A 13,157-nucleotide genomic window follows, 5' to 3' on the forward strand; every position below is an offset into this window, starting at 1 on the left:
CTCGGCTAATGAAGGCAAGTATCCCATATGCCTTTTTTACCACCTTATCCACCTGTTCCGCCGCCTTCAGGGATCTGTGTACTTGCACACCCAGATCCCTCTGACCCTCCGTCTTGCCTCGGGTCTTTCCATTCATTGTGTATTCCCTTGCCTTGTTAGTCCCCCCAAAGTGCATCACCTCGCACTTTTCTGGGTTAAAATCCATTTGCCACTGTTCCGCCCATCTGACCAACCCATCTATATCGTCCTGCAGACTGAGGCTACACTCCTCGCTATTCACCACCCTACCAATTTTTGTATCATACGCGAACTTACTGATCATACCTTTTACATTCATATCCAAGTCATTAATGTAGACCACAAACAGCAAGGGACCCAGCACCGATCCCTGTGGTACCCCACTGGCCACAGGCTTCCAGTCACAAAAACAACCTTCGACCATCACCCTCTGCCTTCTGCCACTAAGCCAGTTTTGTATCCAATGTGCCAAGGCACCCTGGATTCCATGGGCTCTTACCTTCTTGACCAGTCTCCTGTGCGGGACTTTATCGAAGGCCTTACTGAAATCCATGTATACCACATCCACTGCGTTACCCTCATCCACACACCTAGTCACCCCCTCAAAAAATTCAATCAAATTAGTCAGACATGATCTTCCCTTGACAAAGCCATGTTGACTATCCCTGATTAATCCTTGCCTCTCCAAGTGGAGACAAATTTTGTCCCTCAGAATTTTTTCCAATAATTTTCCTACCACTGATGTTAGGCTCACTGGCCTGTAGTTCCCCGTTTTTCCCTACTACCCTTCTTGAATAATGGTACTACATTAGCAGTTCTCCAGTCCTCTGGCACATCCCCTGTGGCCAGAGAGGTCCTGAATATATGTGTTAGAGCCCCCGCAATCTCTTCCTTTGTCTCACACAGCAGCCTGGGATACATTTCATCCGGGCCTGGGGATTTATCCATTTTTTGGCAAGCTAAAACCGCCAATACCTCCTCCCTCTCGATGTTAATATGTTCGAGCATATCGCAGTCCCCCCGCCCTATTTCTATGTCTACATCGTCCTTCTCCATAGTGAAGACAGATGCAAAAAATTCATTTAGAACCCCTCCTACATCTTCCGGCTCCACACACAGATTGCCACTTTTGTCCCTAATGGGCCCTATTTTTTCCCTGGTTATCCTCTTACCCTTAATATACTTATAAAACATCTTAGGATTTTCCTGTATTTTGCTCGCCAGTGTTATTTCATGGCCCCTCCTTGATCTCCTAATTTCTTTTTTAAGTATCCCCCTGCACTTTTTGTACTCCTCTAGGGCTTCCTCTGTCTTTAGCCTTTTGTATCTACCAAAAGCCCTCCTTTTTTTCCTAATCCATTCTCATATATCCCCTGACATCCAAGGTTCCCTGTGGTTTTTGGAACCACTCTTGACCTTTACGGGAACATGTTGCCATTGTATGATCTCAATCTCCCTTCTGAAAGCCTCCCATTGCTCCGATGCGGATTTTCCTACAAGTAGCTGATCCCAGTCCATTTTGGCCAGATCCTGCCTTATTCTATTAAAATCGGCCTTCCCCCAATTTAGAACCTTTGGCCTAGAAATTCGCTATCGCCGCGCCAGGTCTTTAGCGCCCGAAATTTTGCGCTCGCCCGGATTCCCGTAGCGCCCACCTGAAATTCAGTTGCGGCGCCCCAAGACGGAGGCGGGCGCTATTGCAGGGTTTGGCCGCCTCGCTTGGGGCGATGAAAGTCAATTGCAGGCGTCCAGCTGCCGCTGCGACACCCGATGCGGTGCGGCAGGCTGGGGTACTGCAGGCCTCCTCCTTCTCTTAAGGAGGAGCTGCCTGCAGCCGTCAGATCGCCGCTGGATTCCCCCGGCAAATGAGCCCGGCACCACGGAGAAGTGCCGGGCTCGCGGGAGTCAGACACCAATGCCGCGGGGGGGTGGTGCAGGAGTCCGGGGAGGGAGGTGCGGCCAGGCGGCCGCCGGGAAAGCGGCCGACCGCCCCTCCACCTTTATGCGCCAGCCTCTCGGAGCTGCAAGGCCCCGTTTTTCAAACGCTGTTTGCGGCCGCCACGGGCGAGGCGGCCGCAACTGAATTTGGCCCTCGGCACGGAATCGCATTGGAACCGGGGCGCTGCGCACACCGATGACGTCATCGGTGCCGGCGCAGCGCTACCGGCTAACGCCGATGTTAGGGACCAACTAAATTTCGGGCGCTAAAAAACTTCCGGCGCAAACCACTCTTCAGCCAGTAAGTGGGCGCAAACGCGACTGAATTTCTAGGCCTTTATTTCCGGCCCATCCCTGTCCTTTTCCATGACCACCTTAAATCTTACCATATTATGGTCACTATCACCAAAGTGCTCACCTACTAGCACTTTTTCCACTTGGCTGGCCACATTCCCTAGAATTAGGTCCAGTACCGCCCCCTCTCTTGTAGGACTTTCTACATGCTGGCTCAAAAAGCTCTCCTGGATGCACTTTAAGAATTCTACACCCTCTGAGCCTTTCACACTCTGACTATCCCAGTTAATATTGGGGAAGTTGAAATCCCCCATTATTATTACCCTATTATTTGCACATTTCTCTGAGATTTGCGGGTTAGGTTGATTGGCTATGATAAATTGACCCTTAGTGTTAGGGGGATTAAATACGTGGAGTTACGGGGATAGGGTGGGATATGTGTTGGTGTAGGGGTTGCAGGGATCGGGTGGGATATGTGTCGGTGCAGGCTTGATGGGCCAAAATGGCCTCTATCTGCACTGTGGGGTTTCTGTGATTTCTGTGATTTCTGTGATTTGCCTACATATCTGTTCCTCTATCTCCCCCTGACTGTTTGGAGGCCTATAGCACACTCCCAGCAAAGTGCTTGCCCCCTTTTTGTTTTTAAGCTCCACCCATATGGCCTCATTAGAGGAACCTGCTAATATATCATCCCTCCTTACTGCAGTAATTGACTCCTTAATTAATATTGCGACACCCCCTCCTCTTATACCTCCCCCTCTGTCTCGCCTGAAGATTCTGTACCCTGGAATATTGAGCTGCCAGTCTTGCCCCTCCCTCAACCATGTCTCCGTGATAGCAACAATATCATACTCCCATGTGTTTATCAACACCTTCAGTTCATCCACCTTATTTGCAAGACTCCTTGCATTAAAATAGATGCCATCCAGCCTTGCCCTTATATATTTGCCCTGTCTACCAAGCTGACTTGTTTTTTTCTCTATAATTGGCAGCACATCACCCCCTATTTCAGCTCCCCTCTGTATCCCATCCCCCTGCCAAGTTAGTTTAAACCCCCCCCTGCCTCCGATCTATCTTCTTTTCCTTCCGGACTCAATATTGAGTTCAACAATTTCAGATCATAACCTCGGCCCCTATTTCATTTTTTCTTGTAATTTTTCCACTCCTTTCCCCCCCCCCTTTCCTTTTGTTTCTCTCTCACACCTGGCAGCTATATCTTGCCCTGCCAGTACACTTTACACCTAATCTCAGCCTATTACCATCTCATCTAGCTTCTAATACCTTTTATTGTCTCTTTTACTTCTTTTGTTTCTTTTTTTCTTTTGTCCAATTGCAGCCCTGCCTCCGATCTATCTTCTTTTCTTTCCAGTTTTGAAGAAGGGTTCGACCCGAAACGTCAACTCAAATTTCTCTCCACGGATGTTGCCTGACCTGCTGAGTTTTTCCAGCATTTTCTGTTGTTATTTTGCAAAAGTCACCACTGGATTCAGATGCTTTTTGAGCCTTTCCAAAGGCTTTCAGAATCTTTGTCACTCTATTCTGATGCTTTGTTTTAATTGTTACCATGCCTTTAAATTTCACTTATACACAGTTTTCTACTCCCACAACTTGTGTGCTTTCTGCATACGTGCAAATCTGCACCCAAAGCTATGATAATGGCCCAGAAATTTGGGTCGGGGGCTTCCAGCGGGTGTAAGCCCCCAACCTGCACTTACCTAGTGCGCCGGCAGTTGAGCTGTAGTGCCCCGTGGAATTCCGATCCGGGGCCTGGCCCAGCTGCCGGCGCGCAGTGCTTGCGTATCCCAGGGGCGCAGTTAGTTCGATGCATCCCCTGAGATCACGTGGGCCATGGGCAGCCAATCGGAGGAGGGAAAAGCCCATTCATAAGATTGACAGGAAGACCTGTCAAACCTTATAAATACTACGGCCCCAAAATAGCAGTAAACCTTCAAATAATTTTTTTTTTTAATCACACTTTTTAAATAAACTATAAATTATATTAAATAACTATTTTAAACAATAATTTTAATTTTTGAAAAAAATAATTTTATACTCTAACGGGGCTAAAAATAAACTTACTGTAGGTGTCTTCACACTACTATGAAAATACTGCGGTTGAAACTGACAGTTAAACAAACGTGGTTTAATGTACTGAAACAGTAATAAACAAAAGAACGCAGGAGAAACTCCAAACAGGCTGGATCCACGAGGACTGAACTGAAACGCCCTACCCCCCTGACGTCATGACGTCATCACGTTTCCCGCCATTGGGAACATCACGTGACCCGCGTGATGACGTCATCACGTCAGATCGCAATTTTATCGACCCTGTGCTGTTTAAACAGCGCACACACTTAAAGGTAACAACTATGATTAAAGACAATTATAAACATTACTGCAAGAGTCACTTGATGGCTTTGCCACATACGCCCCCCCAGAATTGTCTTTAACGAGGAACGTCAATCGCAGAAGAGGTCGGACAGCTTGTTTGACCGACTCCTAAATTCCCGGAGAGGAAAACGCTGAGCAGGTGGCGAACTGGCAGGTAGCACGGTGCGGGTAGGTGCGGCGGTAGCCGGCGGCCGGCCCCGGCGTGGGGGCTGAGCAGGTTCGACTGGCTGTTCGAGGTCCAGGCGCACAGGCTGGAGGCGATCGACGGAGACGTGCTCCGGCTTGCCTCTGAAGTCAATCACGAAACTCTTGTCCCCGGCCTGTAGAACCTGGAACGGACCCGCATATGGAGGTGCGAGCAGGGTGCGATGGGCGTCTTGGCGTACAAAGACGAATTTGGCATTTGACAGCTCCACGGGGATGTTGGAGGAAGGCAAACCGTGCTGCGAGGTCGGAACAGGCCTGAAGCACTGAGCCGTGTCCCGGTGGGCCTCCCACTGACCGGCTGCAGACCACTGCCGCGTAGGTGACGGCAGGAATTCGCCCGGAACCCGAAGTGGCTGGTCGTAAACCATTTCCGCGGCAGAAGACTGTAAATCCTCCTTCGGCGCTGTGCGCAGTCCCAGCATAACCCACGGCAGTTTATCGACCCATGCCGCATCCAGAAGGCTGGCCCTGAGCGACGCCTTCAATGAACGGTGGAACCGCTCGCACAACACGTTTGCCTGTGGGTGGTAGGCCGTAGTGCGATGGAGCTTAGCGCCTAATGCGGAGGCCATCGCATTCCATAGTTCCGACGAGAATTGCGGCCCGCGGTTGGACGAAATATCGGCCGGAACACCGAAACAGGCTACCCATGATGAAATGAAGGCTCGAGCGACATCCGCAGAGGTGGTAGACGTCAGGGGAACCACCTCTGGCCACCTCGTGGTGCAGTCCACCATCATCAGAAGGTATGTAAAACCACGGAATGGTGGAAGTGGACCCACTAGTTCGACATGAATGTGGTTGAACCGCCGCTCTGGCACCGCAAAGGTGGCCAGAGGGGCTCTGATGTGCCGTTGCACTTTGGCCCGCTGACAAACCACACAAGTTCTCGCCCAGCTGCGGACGTCTTTGCGTATCCCTCTCCATACGAATTTGGAGACCAGCAGCTTCTGCGATGCACGCACCCCGGGATGCGACAGCCCGTGAATGGCATTGAAAACATCTCGGCACCAGGTCGATGGAACAATCGGACGTGGATCACCCAAGGAGAAGTTGCAGAGGAGAGTGGTACCTGCCGAATGGAACGGTACATCTCTCGGCTGAAGGCTGATGGGGTCAGAACGAAAAGCTTGAGTCTCTGGGTCGGCAGCCTGGTCAGCTGCCATTCTCACATAATCAATGCCTAATTGAACGGCCTGGATGGCGGCGCAGGAGAGGCAATCCGCTACGACATTGTCCTTGCCGGCCACGTGCCGGACGTCGGTGCTGAATTCGGATATGTAGGTCAACTGTCTTTGCTGCCGAGCCGACCATGGTTCTGCAGTCTTGGCCATCGCGAACGTCAGCGGTTTGTGGTCGACAAACACAGTGAAACGGCGCCCTTCGAGGAGGAATCGGAAGTGGCGGATGGCCAAAAACAAAGCTAGCAGCTCTTTGTCAAAGGTACTGTACCGGCATTCGTGCCGCCGCAGCTGGCGGCTAAAAAATGCCAGTGGCTGCCATGCGCCATCGACCCATTGCCCCTGGATGGCCCCAACGGCATAGTCCGACACGTCCATCGTGAGGGCGATAGTAGCTCTCGGCAGGGGATGTGCCAACATTGTCGCGTTCGCGAGCGCGGTCTTCGTATCCTCGAAGGCACGATCCATTTCTTGCGACCAACCCACGGGCTCCCTTCCCGTCTTGCCCCTGAGGGCCTCATAGAGCGGCCGCATGAGTTGTGCGGCCCTGGGGACGAACCGATGGTAGAAGTTAACCATCCCCAGGAACTCCTGTAAGGCCTTCACGGATTGTGGCTTTGGGAATGCCGTGATCGCCTCCACCTTAGCTCAAAGCGGCGTTGCTCCCTCGAAAGTAATGCGGTGTCCTAAAAAGTCGAGTTGCAACAGGCCGAAATGGCATTTGGCCGGGTTTACAATGAGGCCGTGCTGCTGAAGACGACGAAAAAGAACACAGAGATGCTCGAGGTGTTCCTCCGTTGTGGTGCTGGCAATCAGAATGTCATCCAAGTAGATGAACAAAAAATCGAGATCCCACAGAACCGAATCCATAAGGCGCTGGAATGCCTGCACCGGGTTTTTAAGCCCAAAGGGCATGCGGAGGAACTCAAACAGTCCAAAAGGGGTGATGACGGCCGTCTTTTGGACATCATGGGAATGCACCGGTACCTGATGGTACCCATGGACGAGGTCGACCTTAGAGAAGATCGACTTCCCCACCAAATGCGCGGAGAAGTCTTGTATGTGCGGGATAGGGTAACGGTCGGGCGTCGTTATATCATTGAGGCGATGATAGTCGCCACAGGGCCGCCATCTCCCGCCCGGCTTGGGGACGATGTGGAGCGGTGAAGACCAGGGACTACTGGACCGGCGAATAATCCCCATCCTCTCCATCGCGGCAAACTCCGTCTTCGCCGCCACGAGCTTGCTGGGCTCTAAACGTCGTGCCCTGGCGGAGACGGGAGAGCCAGTCGTTGAAATATGGTGCTCCACCTGATGCTTGGCGGTCGAAGCTGAAAAGGTGGGCTTGGTCAGTTCAGGGAAATCCCCGAGAAGGCGGGAGAAGTCGTCAGGAGGTGGCTGAGCGCAGGAGACCGAGTGCGGCCCGGCCGTGCTGCGCGCACATGAAATACCGTCGAGCGTGCCGGCGTGAACGAGGCGACGATTCTTCACATCCACCAACAGGCTGTTGGCGCCGAAAAAGTCAGCACCCAAGAGGGCCTGCGAAATTTGAGCGGTGACTAAATCCCAACTAAAATGTTGGCCACCGAAACAGACTTGTACCCGCCGGTTCCCGAAAGTGTGAATCGCACCCCCGTTGGCAGCTTGGAGGGGGGAACCCCGTCTGCCAGACTGAAAGTCGAGGACCGAGGCGGGAAGTATGCTGCACTGTGCCCCCGTGTCGCACAAAAAACGACGGCCCGAGATGGAGTCGGTTAAATACAGAAGATTCCCGGAATCGCCGATCGCCATCGTGGTCGCGGGGCACGCCCCGGTTCCAGTGCACTTCACTCGCGGCGGTCTGTTTGACGGTTTGGGCGCAAAACTGCAAGGCGGGCGGCAGCAGCGGGCTTTCGGGCCAAAATGAGCCTGGTAATAACAGTAACCGGTCGTCGGAGGTGTCGAGGCGGGGCCCTTCGGGGCTGGGCGTTGCGCAATGGCGCAGTTTGCTGTCGGACCGCGTATATTTTATCCGCCTCTTCGGCGAGCGCGATGCAATCCCCGGCGTCCGACCTGGCGAGGGCTGCTTGGACCTGTTCTGGAAGCTGACTAAGAAACAGCTCGCGAAACAGGAAACATTGGGGTTCAGACCCCAGGAGCGTTAGCATGCGGCTCATTAGTTCCGAAGGTTTGGAGTCGCCTAACCCGGATAGTGTAAGTAGACGGCGAGCGCGCTCCGCCTTTGTAAGGCCAAATACCTGCAGCAGCCGTGTCTTGATGGCGACATACTTGTCAGCGGTCGGGGGGTTCTCCAGAAGGCTGATGATCCTCGACGCCGTCGAGCTGTCGAGGGCGGAGACTACGTACAAATATCGGAGCTGGTCCTGCACGATGTTGCGGAGCTCAAATTGTGCCTCAGCCTGCACAAACCAGGAGGCCGCCTGTTGTTCCCAGAATTGAGGGAGCTTCAAAGCCACTGCGTTGGCTTCCATCATTGGCCTCCATTCCGTGTCCACCGCGAAAAACGTTCGCAAGGTTTCGGGGTCACCAATGTAGGTGTCTTCACACTGCTACGAAAATACTGTGGTTGAAACTGACAGTTAAACAAACGTGGTTTAATGTACTGAAACAGTTATAAACAAAAGAACGCAGGAGAAATTCCAAACAGGTCTATACACAAGCTGGATCCACGAGGACTGAACTGAAACGCCCTACCCCCCTGACGTCATCACGTTTCCCACCGTTGGGAACATCACGTGACCCGCGTGATGACGTCATTGCGTCAGATCGCGATTTTATCGATCCTGCACTGTTTAAACAGCGCACACACTTAAAGGTAACAACTATGATTAAAGACAATTATAAACTTTACTGCAAGAGTCTCTTGATGGCATTGCCACATTACCTTGCTTTAAATTATTTAAAAATAATAAACCTGTGGAAAAAATGTTTTAATTTTAATTAATTGACCACTTACCTTGTAAAAAGCAGGCCTTACGCCTGCTTTTTACATTTCTAAATCCTGCAGGCTTACGATCCCGGGAAAACCTGCAAAAGAAACCGAAGTTCCATGCGCACATGCAGCCTCTCCTGCGCGCGCGTTCGACCTCTGAACCCCTTCGTTCAGAGGATCGGAAGTGCCGGTTTCCCGCGCATGCGCAGTGCATGCAGAAAACCGGCACTTCCATTCGGCCTACGGGTGAGTACCCTGCGCATACTCACCCGGGGAGGCCCGAATTTCTGGGCCATTTAATGTGTTGACTTTGGAAAATTGCATGCAAGCAACACACTTCAGCTTAAATCTGTCTAAAACAGATTCTAACTGTTTGGGTCTAAACTGCACTCCTATCGGGAATCTAAGCTTGAGTATCAGTGGTATGCGCGATTGTGGAGAGTAACACAGCTGAATCTGATCCTCACACAGCATACACACATGAACACATTTCAGTTTGGGTTACTGGATGGTGATCAAGAGTGGGAACTATTATTGAGGTATATAAAATATTAAGTGTTATTGTTAAGCTAAATGCAGAATATTTCTTCAAATTGAGCCAAAAAAGTGGGAACAAAGGATATAAAATTAAATCAACAAAAAGTAATTATAAAACAGATACTATGCAGAACCCCTTTACTTACAGACTCATAAATGGAATAACCTGTTGGGCAAGGAGGTAGAGACATTTCAGATACAGTTGGATGTCTAATTGAAGAGTTAAGGTACTAGAGAGATGAGCTTTGATGAGCTGAATGTCCTTTTCTTATCCTTGACTTTTTTTACATTCTTATAATGTTCTCTTTCACCAGCCCTGGGGCATTAAGCACAACTGCAGCCCTCAACCACTATCCCAGCTAGATCAGCTATCTCAGCAAAGAGTAGTGATCAGGGCTGGCAGGGAGCATTTTAATTGGGTAGTTTGGATGTCCTATTCATTGATTGTAGTGCGGTTTCAAGGTGAATGTTTGTTGTTTAATGTGGGATTTTCTATTGTGAGCAGATGAAAGGGAAGAAAGCTGTTAGGCTTTAAACATTTAGTACATTCTGCTGAGCCATGTTAGGACCTGAAACAGTTTTACAAAACTCTTTGGTGGCATCTCATGGGCTGAACAATTCAGAGTATGGCCTGATGCACATTTTTCAGTCCAGTAACTGAGCTTATGTGCCACTGCTGTGCAAATGAGCCTTGTCGCTTTTCTGCAGGGTCACTGCATGACAAGTCTTACTAATCTGTGATGCTCCTTATGGGCAGTATAGAATAACTTGTATAGGTTTGCTGGTGGCAATGCAAGCATGTCTCTTATTCGCTGGTCATAGAGGGTATTATGTCTGTGTATAATTGAGACACGGACTGCAGGAGTTGATTATAACAAGTCTTTACTGAATGGAGACAACCTGGAAACTGAAACTACAGAAGCCTGCTAGGGCCTTTTATACAGGGGTGGTCACTGCCGGTACTGCAGTCTGAGACCAGTTATTCCCTTAAAGGTACATACAAAACAATTCCTCCCCTTTTAGATAAACAGTACATAACATTCATTTAACAACTAAATAATAACTAATTACAATTACGGTTGCTAGATACATTGGTTGAAGTTAAGCAATTATAAGTTCAGTCTTTGAGGAGGCTTCCTGATTCTGTCTGGATAACGCCTCTTTGGGATATCAGGTGCTTCTGGCAAGGTTGAGTTGGGATCAATGTCGTTGTTTGGTTCGTCTGCTTCCAATATCACCGATTCTGCGGTAGATGCAATTGGTACTTCGGTTTCATCGCCAGGTGTATCGGATCGTGGTGTGGAGTTGACGTTTTCCAGTGACTCTATAATCTGGTCAGCATGGCGTCTTACAATGCTCTCTCCAACATCCACGGTATACATTAGAGGTCCTTACCGTGTACAGATCATTCCTGGCTGCCATTTCTCTGTGCGGTAGTCCCGGGCCAAAACTGGTTGACCTATCTTAAAACTCCTGGTCGGCCTTTCATTCATATTCTGAAACTGTCTGTTCGCCACATCTCTTCTGACGTTTGGCTTAACCAAATCCAAGTGGCATCGGAGTCTTCGATTGAAGAACATCATGGCTGGAGTTTGGTTGGTAACCGCATGTGTCGCATTCCGGTAGGCAAACAAGAAGTTATCCACCTTGTGTTGTAGGGGTATATCTTCATTACACATTGCCTTGATAGCCTTCTTGAATGTTTGAACAAACCTCTCGGCCAACCCATTAGTGGCTGGATGATATGGGGCGGATGTGTAATGCTTAACACCATTGTTCTTTAAGAACCTCCGGAACTCTTCAGACACAAACTGTGGTCCATTGTCAGAGCAAATCTGTTCAGGCAGCCCATTCCTGGCGAATATGGTTCGTAAGACTGTGATAGTTTTTTCTGTGGTGGTTGAGGACATTTTTATTACCTCTGGCCACTTTGAATGTGCATCCAACGCAATTAAAAACATCGAGTCCATGAAGGGACCAGCAAAATCAATGTGCACCCTTTGCCATGGAGATGAGGGCCACTCCCATGGATGTAGAGGGGCTTGTTGTGGGGCGTTTTGGACCTTCTGGCATCCTGTACAGCTCTTGGTCATCTCTTCGATTTCTCTATCGATTCCCGGCCACCACACAAACGCTCTGGCTAAGTTCTTCATATTGACCCCTCCCAGATGACCCACATGAAGCTCATTGAGCACTCTATCCTTCAATTTGGGTGGAATTACTACTCTGGATCCACACATCAAGGTTCCTCTGCACACTGACAGCTGTTCTCTTCTCGGCGAGAATGCTGGCAGCAGTGGTTCGCCATGTGCTGGCCATCCCTTCACCGTTAAATCATAGACCCAGGAGAGTGTCGGGTCATTTTGTGTTTCCTTTTCTATGTTTGCATTCGTCACAGGGAGACATTCGACTATAGTCGAGTGGAATAACTCCACTGGATCCACTGCCAGTTCTTCTTCCACCGTCGGCAATGGTAGGCGCGACAATCCATCAGCATTCCCATGCTGTTTAGTTCCTTTGTACTCGATGTCATATTGGTGTGCCCCTAGGAAAAGGGACCACCTCTGTAGCCGTTGTGCCGTCATTATCGGTACGCCCTTCTGAGGGTTGAAAATGGAGACGAGAGGTTGATGATCAGTTAGTAGAGTAAATTTCTGACCGTGCAGGTAGTGATTGAACTTCTTCACCCCCCACACCAGGCTGAGGGCCTCTCTGTCAATCTGGGCGTAGTTACGCTCGGCTGAAGTTAACGAGCGTGACGCAAAAGCTATCGGCCTCTCTGAACCATCAAGGAATTTATGTGACAGTACCGCCCCAATACCGTAGGGAGACGCATCACACGCCAGTATTATCGGTAGTGATGGGTTGTAGTGAGCCAATACTTCTCTTGAAGTGATTAGGTCCTTACTCTTCTGAAAGGCCCGCTTACATTCATCGCTCCATTTCCATGCTACTCCCGTTCGTAGTAGGGCATTCAGTGGATGCAGAATTGTGGACAAATTCGGCAAAAACTTATGGTAGTAATTCACCAATCCGAGGAATGACCTCAGTTGCGACACATTTTCAGGCGCTGGAGCCTTAACTACCGCTTCAATTTTGTCAGGGGACTTATGCAGCCCCTCTTCATCAATCACGTGGCCACAAGATCTGTTTCTTAAAAAACTCGCACTTAGGGCGATTGGCTCGTAGCCCATGTGCACGTAGTCTAGTGAGCACCTGCTCTAGGTTGGCAAGGTGTTCACTGTCATCTTCACCTGTCACTAGGATGTTGTCCAAGTAACACTGAGTCCCCGGAATCCCTTGCAGGACTTGTTCCATTGCTCTTTGCCATATCGCCGGAGCTGATGCTACTCCGAATACCAGTCGATTATACTGGTAAAGACCTTTGTGAGTGTTTATCGTGAGATACTTCCAAAAGGATTCTTCAACCTCCATCTGCAAATATGCTTGTGCTAGGTCAATTTTTGTAAAACGCGTCCCTCCAGATAGTGAGGCAAAGATATCTTCTATCCTCGGAAGAGGATATTGTACTTTGTGAAGGACTGGGTTCACTGTCACCTTGAAGTCCCCACAGATGCGAACCTTCCTTGGCTCCTCAGACTTATTGTGTAACGTTTTCTTCATGACAGGAACGATGGGTTTCACCCACTCGCTCCAGT

The sequence above is a fragment of the Somniosus microcephalus genome, chromosome 2 (assembly GCF_052327205.1).
Source record: "Somniosus microcephalus isolate GS21.2 chromosome 2, FLI_Smic_1.0, whole genome shotgun sequence".
Lineage (NCBI taxonomy): Eukaryota > Metazoa > Chordata > Chondrichthyes > Squaliformes > Somniosidae > Somniosus > Somniosus microcephalus.